Genomic DNA, 12,500 nt, shown 5'->3' with positions numbered 1-12,500 from the left:
TTTGTCTTGAAGATATTATTCAATGAGATATGGGTGACGGGGATAATACCATTAGGTTGGAAGAATGGTGTGATCATTAAAGTTCCAAAGAAAGGAGATCTGAGTAGGTGTGGTAATTGAAGGGGAATCACTTTGTCTGTAGCCTTGAAAATTTTCAGCAGAGTATTGTTGAATAGGTTGAAGCCAGTGGTTGATGGTACTCTGAAGGCTGAACAGGCCGGTTTTAGAAAGGGGCGGGGTTGTAGTGATTCGGTCTTCATAGTTAAGCATTTAATGCAGCAAGCTAATGAAATGAAAACCCCGTTAAGTCTTTGTTTTGTTAATTTTGAAAAGGCCTTTGATAGTATTTCGAGACGGACTATGGGTAAAATCATGAGGCATTATGGAATACCGGAAAAGTTTGTGACGTTTATCATAAACATGCATGAGCTCACATCTTGTAAAGTGATGGTTGGTGGGCGTTTGAGTGATCCATTTGAAGTTAAGTCTGGTGTGGTTCAAGGTGGCATTCTGTCTCCTCTGTTGTTTGTATTGGTCGTAGATTACGTTATGAGAAGGGTTAAAAGAGAAACGGATGCAGGTATACTCTGGGGAGAAAATGGGAAACTTCTTGACTTGGATTATGCTGACGACATGGTTTTGATCTGCGAGGGACCAGAAAAGATGCAGAGTGCTGGATTGTCTAGTGAGTGAAGGTCTAAAGGTTGGTTTGGTTATTAATAGTGGAAAAACTTAAATCATGAAATGCACAGGATTGTCTAATTGAAGGGATGGTTGTAAAGCAAGTGGATAATTTTAAGTATTTAGGTACTTAATTGGATAAAGATGGTTCTCTGAGCACAGAATTTATGGAAAGAATAAAAAAGGCTCATCAGGCAATGGGAATGCTTAAACTATTTGGATTTTTTTTGTGCGTACAAAAATCAAAATTTATAAGGTAATAGTTAGAAGTATTTTGATTTATGGGCATGAGTCATGGTACAGTATAGTGACTTCGGATAACAAATTCTTAGCATTTGAAAATAAGGCGCTTAGAAGAATATTGTGTGTGTGTGTGTGTGTGTAAACTTACTGCCAACAGTATATAGTAAAGGGTTGCACAACCAATAATTTTCGATTACTCGGGGGAGAGATGAAACAGAATAATATAAAAGTCTTCAGGGATGAGGTCGTTAGCCTCACGCCATTTAACTTGACCCCAGGTGACTCTTCTCCCCATTTATAGCTGGGTGGACAGGTGAACAGTAGGCCGAGAGCAATCTACGTATATGAAAAAAGTGAGCAGAGAGCTGCGACACTCAGGAAGCATCATGATGCAAGCGAGGATACCAAAGTCAGAGATGGGGGAATTTACAGACACAACATTACGAGAGAACAGAAATTGAGAGCAAACGACGGCCTTGCAGTTTTTCTAGTGCCGATTGGGTGTCCCTTCCCTAAGTGAATCCTAACTGATGTTTGTTGCATAGATTGTTTTCACTCCAAGTTCTGAACAGTTTCTGTTGAATGAATCTTTCCAAGACGTTGGCTTACACTGGGAGTATTGCTGCTATGTTACCAGCAGTACCTCCAGTAGTTACCTATAGGGCTGTCATCCTACCTCGGCCTACCTTATTATTAATTATATAGTTATAGTTAAGGCTGTTGGATTGTTATCATTCAGGTACCTAAAAGAAAAACCAATTAAATATTTGTTATGTTACAGAGTTACAAATGCTTAAGAGAGCCCATACAGAAAATATTTAGTCAAATACTGTTCGTTGTTCCACAATGCTGCCGAGAAGTTTTGATTCTGTTGGTGTATACGGCACTAGGGCTGCATTTTGAAAAAAAAAAAAAAAGATCATTCACAGTCGGACATAGCTAAAGACTCCACGTCCTTGACTGGCACGTAAGTACAGCTTTTGCGCAGTTGATTATGTAAATTCTCGGTGAGCGACCACTTTGCCACAAGGCCGATCATCTCTGAGGCTCATAAACGGCTGTAACCGGGAAAAGACAGGAAAAAGACCCTTTTGAATATCATCAATTAAGCATATACTTCGACTTCTTACTGTCGTGGAATAGTATGTGATATAGAATTTTGGCCAAAGGCCAACACTGGGACCCTTGAGGTCATTCAGCGCTGAAAAGGAAATTGACAATGAAGAAGGTTTTAAAGGTGTAACTAGGGAAAACACCTCGCAGTTGCACTATGGAACGATTGTTAAGCAAGACTGGGAAGTAAGATGGAATGTTATGTGCTTAAGTTTTGACATCCGTGCTAACCTGATGGTTATATCCTACGAACTTTGTTCTCTCTTCAGGCCGTGCCAAAATCAAAAGTACTAATTAGCGGGGAGGGGGGTGGTACACTGTTCCGGTCTCCACTTGTTCTTCATATTCATTTTTCTGGAACAAAATAGATTCCAGTCCATCACATCCCTGACAAGTAGAGAGTAACACAGCTTAAACACTGAGCGGGCTGTGATAGGAATATCTTCACATTTATAACAGACTTTCAGTGAAGAATCATCGGTCATGATTACAAAATAAGCAAGTAAAAAATGCGCCGAAGTTTCTTCGGCGCAATCAAGTTTTCTATACAGCGTATAATGCTGTATGAAACTCTCACCCGCTGCCTATGAAACTTTCAGCCACGGCCTGGTAGTGGCCTGTGTTCTTGACACCCATAGCAGTGCCAGACGCACGATCATAGCTAACTTTAACCTTGAATAAAACTCCCGAGGCTAGAGGGCTACAATTTGGTATGTTTGATGATTGGAGGGTGGCTGATCAACATATTAATTTGCAGCCCTGTAGCCTCTGTAGTTTTTAAGATCTGAGGGCGGACAGAAAAAGTACGGACGGACAGGCAAATAGCCATCTCAATAGTTTCCTTTTACAGAAAACTAAAAACCGTTCTCAGACCGAAATGTAATAATACAAAATCTCGGAATAATCTTTACACTGAAAAGGGGCTTAGTGAGCTACTAAACAGAAAAAGCTCAAAACGTACAATGAACGTAAGACTAACTAGTCATGTTTAAAAATACTGAAACGAGATAACGCAAACTAAGCAGTATTCACGGGAAATCTCACGTGAGCTGCGGGTCTTTGCTGGTGAAACACGATAGAAGTTATCTGTCACAACGTTTCTGCGACGCCGGTAAAGCTAGACGCGATCCGTACTGGATTACCACGATAGGCGATAATTTTTTTTTTTTTTTTTTAGAATTTAAATTTCATTACAAATATCAATTAATCTTATATAAAATTTTTCATAATTATATCAACAATATAACATAATAAGAAAGATATTTGAAATGGAGTATATTTCATAATTTCAGATATTATTACAAATAACATTAATTTAATATGCACAAATTTTCATAAAAATTCAACATAACCTAAACAGGAAAAATTTGGAATGGAAGTGCATTAATTTCATGAATTCAAATATTATTCACGTATTTACTAGTGAATAATTGAGGCAGAGGGCGGGCTTAAGAATAACGGCCCGTTGCAAATGGTTCAGGGGATATCACGAGACGCAACCGTGCTGCCAGATTCCTGTCCTGTACAGGTGAGACCGGCTATCTCCAGGGGACAAATGGTCTTTGTTTCTCTCTCTTTTGTAGATAATGGATGCTGATAATGTAAAATTATTCCCTGTCAGTGTGCTTAAACGACTATACAGCTGAAGCGAAGGGAAACGCTGGTAGGCTACGTGATTATTTCTCTCTCTCTCTCTCTCACACGCATGCACTCACACGTGTACACGCTCACGCACATACAAACACACACATACACGAACACGCTGATTGCACCACAATATGGGAAGAGCAACCATGCACGTAAAGAAAGATCATTTTTGGGAGTAAACTAAAAAGAAAAGAACTTCAAGAAAATTATACTAACGAAAAATAAGAAAGTAAAAAGTGCATCCGTTCAGATCAACTACAAAAAACGAACCAAAGATATTTTTGCCAATCATTTCAAATAAAGGAAAAGGAAATCGATAACAGTTTACGGCCGGTTCAAAGCAAGACATTGGCTTCTTTGAGGGTACTAGGGTGCATTACCTTCTCGCGTCTGTCTAAGTTTTCTGGTTCATTCTTCTTCCAAATTCCTTGAATGTTCTTATTTAGTCTCGTATATCAGTAGCCATACTAAGTTTCTTTATCAATCGCAGACTCAGATCTGCCATAGTACTTTAAAAGTAGGTTACCAAGTTGCAACGATGATAATATTACAACCAGTTGCCAAAGGCTCATACAATATCTTACAGGGCCGCATTTTCTAATATTCCATATCTTGGTGCAACTGCAGACTTCTAAAGTGGTTCCTAAACTTGTAATTAATATAATAACCAGGTATTTGCTTGCACTTCGCCTCATGTCTCAAATCAAACTTTGTATAACAGCCTACATGGAAACTTTCTCCTCTTCAGAAATCATGCAATAACTTTCATCAATTAGATAACTTGATTAATTAGGCAACTGAGGGAATCGGCCGGGGAGACCAAATGATTTAAAATGTATATAAAAAAAAAGCGAATGACCATGCAACAGCGCATGTGAACTTAATATGAAGGAAACATGGCAAGTTCAGCTCTTAACAGCCGGCATCCTTTCTGCATTATTCCCGTAAAACGTTTTGGTACTAGACATTCGACTCGAGAGAGACCGTCAAGCGCGATTACACACGCGCGCACACACACACACACACACACACACACAGAACATGCACGCACAGTCACACATTTTAATATTACTGAATGGACTTCTGAAAATGTTAATAGTGCAAGAGATGATATCTGAGCAGCCGTCGCAGTTGTATAATGGGACGAAGGTCGTATGGGGAAGAAAAAGTGTAATCTAGGAACATTCTCACGGGACCGAAATCGCAACACGCTCACCTCCAATCGTAGCAAACGTGAATGTTACAAGGCTCGGAAACAATAGACAGCAGCTGAGCAGCCGCCCCGTCGCCCATGGGCTGTTGTGGGCTGACGGTTGTGGTTGCTACTAGCTACGCGCCTCAAGTCAGAAGCCTCGCGCAGTCACTCTCATGGAGTGGCCCGTATTTAAGCTCCGCTCAAATATTTTTTTTTTTTTTTATGATATTCATTGTTAATTAGCTGTATATCGTGTGAAAGTTATTAATTTATTATTTCTTTGTTGGTTTTTATGAAGCGTCCGAAAAGGAATATAAGAACGCCAAGGACGTTGGATTCTTTCCATCCTTGACGATACAGTGGTTGTCCTTACTCCTGCGCCTTGTTGCCGCGCAAATAGTGGGTCCTGGTAAATGATTAGTTTGTGAGACCCTTTTTCCGTAATTAAAAGGCCACAGTAATACCCAAAATGGTAGCTAATTGGGAAAACTTTTTCCGTTCCATTCCGGCAGTTAGGTCCCGGGAGAGTGACTGAAAAAGATTCAAGAATTGCAGTAATATGTTACCGATGTGAATCAGACGAAGTTTTCGTTTTGAAAGTGGCACAGTGATTATATCTCGCAATTCACTGGTGGTTGCTCCTACGCCGGATTCTACTGGACATTTACAACATTCAGCTTTAAAATATAAGCATATATCTACACCGCAAGAGCCAGTGCCAAAAACTGCCAAGAAAAGCTCAGAATCTGTAAGACATGCTATTAACTTGAGTTATAGGGTTATTCGTCAAAAATGGAAGAAAGCCAACATAGTATGAGTGAATTTTGATGCTGTGAATAAAACTTTTATCATAGAATAACACACAATCGCTGTGTCTTTTGTGATCAAAATAGTGTGTTTAATCAAGGAAGTTTGGGCGAAGTTTGAAACCCTATACTTAGGAATGTTTCTAAGGAAGGGGTAAAGTCCGGTATTCGAATCTGCGGTGTATTAATGTGAAAAAAGTAAAATAAGAAACGCGATTATGTGAAGTATTTGTTAATGAGTAAAATTTTTAAGTGTCTTTCAGTGAAATTTTGTGTTTAGTTCAAAGGAAGTTTGTCCTCCCAGCGGCGCAGTTTGAAAAATCTTTAGAGACGGGAAATACGAAATTCATACCCTATGATAAAAGGGCAAATGTGTGTCATTTCCACTAGTGGAAGAAATTGAATCCATTCTAGAAAGAGGAATATTGTGTGATATGGTTGTCGTTTCAGTAAAAGAGAAAGTAATACGCTGGGGTAAAAGTTAAATAATTTGAAAAAAAAAAAAATAGAAAAGCATAAGATCATTTAATTAATATGGGAGAGACAAGAAGTTTAGGCTGGTGATTTTAAAGAAGTAAAAAGGCTCAAGTGTTAGGAAATTTTAATAAAGTGATTGAGAACAAAGCTTCTTTTGATGAAGTCTATGTCTGCTTACGGTGCTGAGCCGAACAGCCTATAGAAAAAAACATCTTGGCTTAAAGTTACCCAAATATACCGGCCAAGGAAGAATGCCCTATACCCAACTCCACCCAAGGAACCAGGGAACAGGAAAGGTATGTATTGTAATACTGATCGTTGAAAGGCATTTTACAGTGTCGATATAGGCAAGTTGTGAGGGTTCATAGGTCACACGCATTATAAGAATATTATAACGAATAAGTTTTTAATATCAAAAAAGTATATCTTAGTTTAACCAGACCACTGAGCTGGTTAACAGCAAAGATTGACGTAATGGATACGAGCGCGCGACGATGTCCCTTATCAATATAATCATCTAAATGTAGAAAATGTATATAATACAGAAGAGGTGAGATAATTGATAAATTTACCGAGATAACGAGAAATTTAGTGGGTTTTGTTTGTTCTTAGGTTCATTCCCGAAGGACTGGTACTAAACATGACGAGAGCTCCGCGGAACGCCTTGTTTAATACTAGATATCGGGGAAAGCGAAAACTTGAACAATAGACTGTAAATTTCCTCGTTATCTCCGTAAAATTCGCTAATTATCTCACCTGTGCTGCATATACACCCAAATCTACATTCTTCAGTCAAGAAATCTTATTTATAGACGATATCTTCTTTAAGCCGTCTCCTTTACATTTACCTAATAAGTTAGGCCTAGTGTCAAAATATTTTACTCCTTTTTTTAATTTAAAAGATCGTCCTATTACTAACTCCAGCCTGAGGCCACAATTTTTTCCCACATTCTCAGGCCTGATGAGTACAATAGTTTCGTCTTCCACTCAGCCACCTCAAAGGAAATTTTGTGCATACCCGTTATATAAGAAAATACGTTTGCCCCGAAACGTTTCACTTAATTGCTAATCTAAAACATGATTACAATGCCCTCTTCGTAAGGGCTGAGTGTTACCATTGAGTATTCAAAATAGGTCCTAACGAGATAAGGATATAAACAAATTAAGAACAAAGTAAACCCTAGGAAGCATTTTAGAACGTATGTACTGCGGGATTGAGCCCCCTACAATGATGGGACAGCATGAAGTGAATCACAAAGCAGCTTGAGGCTCAAAAGTCTTCTAAAATTGTTTCGATTAATGATCGAAATAAATTTAAAGACATCATAGCTTGTTAGATTTCTTATGTTTGGAATGGAATGGAATGGAATATAGAGCTTAGGCCAAAGGCCAAGCACTGGAACCTATGAGGTCATTTCAGAGCTGGAAAGGAAATTCAGGGTGGGTAGGTTTGAAAGGTGTAACAGGAAGAAATAATTGTTAGGTGTGGGTGGGTGGATAGAAAGATGGAAGAAATAGAATATGAAAGAAGTACATTAAAAGGAATGAAAGGGGTTGCAGCTAGGGGCCGATGGGACGCTGCAAAGAACCTTTAGTTATGTTTACAGTGCACCCCGTGAGGTGCACTGACAGCGCTACTCTCTCTCTCTCTCTCTCTCTCTTCTCTTCTCTCTCTCTCTCTCTCTATATATATATATATATATATATATATATATATATAGATATTGAGAGAGAGAGAGAGAGAGAGAGAGAGAGAGAGAGAGAGAGAGAGAGAGAGAGAGAGAGAGAATCGCCCTAAATGTGTAAAATAAAAAAAAAGGGCAGCTTCAAGCAGGTTTCTTTGGCCTCATACGCGAAGTCAGAATTTGTAATCTCAGAAGACGTATTTTGACAAACTTGCAAAACCTCGTATCGGTAACTAAGGGCATAATAACGAACACTATGTCATATTCAAACTAAAAGAACAAGAGATATCTGCAATATCACGTTGCCTTGTGCTTCTGTTATCAGCAAGTAACAGTTCTTCATTGCAGGGGTGGGTAGAGCTTTCGACTAGTACCCCTTTGGCCCAGCGTTCGACTCTCCGAGCGGCCATTGAAGATTTTTTTTTCTCTTTTATTTAAAAATCATATCAAGTACATTTTACAAACAAATACGTATGCTATATAATTATGTAATTTATGTACAAAAAATTTACAAAAAGAAACATCTGGAAATAAATCATACACGCCAAAACAATTCCTATCTATTTTTCATAAACTTTAAAATACACAACAATGAAGAATTAGAGGAATTTATTTCTGGTGATAGAAATTCATTTCTCGGTATAATGTGGTTCGGATTCCACAATAAGCTGTAGGTCCCGTTGAAACCAGTTGGTTCTTAGCCACGTAAAATAAATCTGATCTTTCGGGCCAGCCCTAAGAGAACTGTTAACCAGCTCAGTGGTCTGGTTAAACTAAAGTATACTTATTATCAGTAAGTAATGAAGCTGGGAAGACGTCACAGACGTACCGTATGAAAAATGGCTTTCAAATATTATCTGCTACGGTATACTGATTGCGTCAGCGAGAAGTCATGAACTAACTTGTATCCCATTACGACTCATCCAATATCAAGGACAGTTATAATCTGGTAGAGACGGGGAATGAGCATACAGCCTGTATTATTCAGTAGAGAAGTTTAAGCTTTTTGTGCGGAAAACCAGACGACAGTGAAGTACTATCGAGTCAATCCGGCAGACGCCTGAGAGAAGACTATCTATAATTTCTGTTTGTTTGTTGGCCACATAATAGTATTTTCATTCTCTGTCTATACCGGAATAGGTTTTGCCTGTTTAGAAAAGTTTTACGCAAAATATGGTAAAGAAATTCTTTCAAAAGGGAACTGCATCAAGTACAACTTTTTCATGACAAGAATCCCCTCTAAAAAGAAAATAATTTCCAATAAAAAAAGGTGTGGCTTAGACGATATTCTCATTGCTAAGCCACAAAACTAATATTGGTTTTTTTTATTTACATGCAAAGAACTGCAGCCTCTTATCTATAAAACTGTACCAGCAACGCCAATGCATGGTCATTTATATTGGGGCCCTCTTTAGATGACAGGAAAACAGTATGCAGTCAGTCTATTTGAAAGGCTCAATCGTTCCAAAAAATATTTCACTCTGGGTCACAAAAGGCAAGGTCACTATGAATAAATCTGGTCAGGCCCAGCTTCCATAAATAAGGTACGTGCTTATGAATGACTGGAGGGTCATCTTGGTGGAACTGGCAAAGAGTTCTTAATTTCTTGTTTGCTTTTAAATGAGACCATAATGTTCCCGAAAGACGTGTAGGAAGGAGATTTCCAGTTCAAATACCTGGTTTCAAACTCAGGTCCACGAGAATTAAATTTGAACACCGAACCATCCAGATACCACGAAAATTCAGGTTGAAGGGCAAAGCGTCTTTGTTCACAGTTTAAGAGTAGTGGGTACTGTCCCAAACTTCTGCACTCTGTACATGTGACAAGACATACTTATGTATAAGTCTACAGCTCACTAAAAATAAATGTGAAACAGGAATTTTTACAACTATCGTGATTAATAGTACTTTGTATATGTAGAATGACGTGTAGAATGTTTTTAACAACACTTGACTTGCATCGTAATGACATAAAATGAAAAATAAGATTTCATTGCCACTAGGCAACTGTGCTATTTGAATAGCGATCCAACTGCAGTTCAGTCATTTAGACTAGATAGACTGTCTGGTTATGCAAGTGACGATGTCATGTAGACTTTATGAAGTCGACTAGTCTTTGTTTTATTACAGAATGAAATATTTTTAGATTTTAAACTATGGACTTGTTAGAGTCCAAGATTACAATTTATTGGCTTTGCTACAACAATCAACCACTGACTCATTAGCTGTTCAAGTTAATGCTAAACAAACGGACATCTACCAGGCAACTGTAACCTAGAAGTGCTCCAAATTTAGTCTGTATTACTGGTGTGTTGTTTTGTGAGATACTTGAGATACCCTGAGGGCCATACCACGTCAGTTGAGACTTCAAATGTCCCTTAGTAAAAGCAGCAGTTGCTTTCAAATCTGTTGCACTTCTTGCAGATCATTAAGCAAAAGAGATAAATTTAAAGTGAAGATGATTGATGTTTCCAGAAAGAGTGAGTTATTGTTCTTTTTATTACGAGTTAATTGAAGAAACTCTCGCGACCTCGCAACAACTGACCTGTCAGGGTGAAAAAAAAATCTCAAAGGCATTGATAATAAGATAAACAACAATAATGTCAAATTATGGAAGAATATGGAAACAAGACCAAAATTGGAAAAACCACTAATCAAACGTACAAATCAGTGGAGAAAACAGCAATCTTTTACTGAATCTGAACGTAGTGTCGCTGAACTTTTCTTGATTTGATTAGATTTATGGAAATTTGGCTATAAAGCCAAGCACTGGGGTACTGTCAAACATTCAGCGCTTAGTGAAAAGAGGTGAGGTGTAGTGGTTGGACAGCAAGGTGGAAGAAAGGAAGTGGAAATGGAGATAAAGTAAAAGGCCAAAAAGTGGGTGCAGCTAGGGGCCTTAGGCACGCTTCAAATAACCTTTAGTAATGCCTACAGTGACAAACGCAAGATGAACTGACGCCACTACCCCCTACTGACTTCTTGTGGTAATTTATTGGAAGATCTTCGCCTTCTATATCATTTGTCATATTTTCGGAAAAAGGAGACTGAGTAAGGGGTGAATTTGTAATATTTCCTGAAAGGTTGGGCGGGGTACCACCCAAGATGCATAATGCAAAGGGCCCGTTCATGGCAAGGAAAATCATCTCTTACAGAAATCCAACAATATGTTTGTTATTAGAAAAAAAGTTTGAATGAAGAGGAATGTCTTATTTGCCAAATCTGCAAATCCCACGTACACATCTTGTCAGTTACAGTACAGGATCAAGATTCAAGTTGGTTTGTTCGTTTGTTATCAGTATGGCGAAGATATGGATTTTTTATTTTTTATGTTAGCCCCCATCTCAGACATGAAACAGCTGATGCTCATTACTCACTCCCCACAAGTCTTAATTCATTCTTCATAAAATTATAGTAAAAATTACTGTTAACTATGAATTATGCATATGTTTACTTTCATAAACGTCTATAAGTAGTCTCATGCTAACAAAATGCGAGGACGATGAATTATTTATAGTTACCATTAAAAATTAGAGAGTCCGTTTTCTACAACACGAGAAGAAACAGAAAACTACGTTTGATCATATACTGTTTCATATTTACAATTTACTTTCTCGACTAAACTTTATCTAGGATTAAATATGCTTCAAGATTACGATATTACTCCCTTTCCTCTACATGATATGAATGTACGGAGCTTCTTCTACATAATGGAAGTTTCTTCGGTTAATGTAAAAAAACTAGCATATTTGCAAATGCGGCGGAATAAAGCAGCCCATGTTCATCCAAGTATAATGTGCGTTTTTATTAAAAATAATTTCGCCATTCACATTACTACTATAATTATGATTATACTTACACTGTGATTGTTAAATATGTTACCATAAAGTGGTTACGTGTTTTTGCTAGAACTTGTAATTCCAGTTTTAATTACCTTAAAACGGAGAGAGAGAGAGAGTTCAGTATACCTTAGTTTTACCAGACCACTGAGCTGATTAACAGCTCTCCTAGGGCTGGCCCGAAGGATTAGACTTATTTTACGTGGCTAAGAACCAATTGGTTACTTAGCAACGGGACCTACAGCTTATTGTGGAATCCGAACCATATTATAGCGAGAAATGAATTTGTATCACCAGAAATAAATTCCCCTAACTCTTCATCAGCCGGCCGCGGGAATTGAACTCCGGCCCATCGAGTGACAGTCTGAAGCTCAACCGACTCGGGCAACAAAGGGCTGAGAGAGAAAGGCGGGGGGGGTGTTGAGGGGTGCCGATACCATACGTTTCCTTTCACGTCTGGCAAAATAATACTGTTGTGCATAAAGCCGTGGTTGAGGGGACTTTGGTACTAGAAGGAATAATAAGCTGAGATTTTTGTGTGTGTGTGTGTGTGTGTGTGTATGTGTGTGTATATATATATAGATGTATATATATATATGTATATATATATATATATATATATATATATATATATATATATATATATATATATATATATACAATTATATATATATATATATATATATATATGACAAATATATATATAGATGTATGTATGATATATAAAATATATATCTACCATCCAGTTTATATATATATATATATATATATATATATATATATATATATATATATATACACACACACATACACA

The 12,500-nt window shown here is 37.8% G+C and overlaps 1 protein-coding gene across 1 annotated transcript in view; it reads left to right on the top strand.

Annotated features, from left to right (window-relative positions):
- Positions 1-4,726: 4,726 nt before the first annotated feature.
- The window catches only part of LOC136849718 (uncharacterized), a 123,208-nt gene continuing 115,434 nt past the window's right edge, over positions 4,727-12,500 (top strand). Inside the window, exon 1 of the transcript XR_010856398.1 lies at positions 4,727-6,458. The gene's annotated coding sequence lies outside the window, so the exon portion shown is untranslated. The remainder of the gene's footprint in view (positions 6,459-12,500) is intronic.

This window comes from Macrobrachium rosenbergii, chromosome 21 (genome assembly GCF_040412425.1).
Source record: "Macrobrachium rosenbergii isolate ZJJX-2024 chromosome 21, ASM4041242v1, whole genome shotgun sequence".
NCBI lineage: Eukaryota > Metazoa > Arthropoda > Malacostraca > Decapoda > Palaemonidae > Macrobrachium > Macrobrachium rosenbergii.
This window is presented reverse-complemented; position numbering and strand designations above follow the sequence as displayed.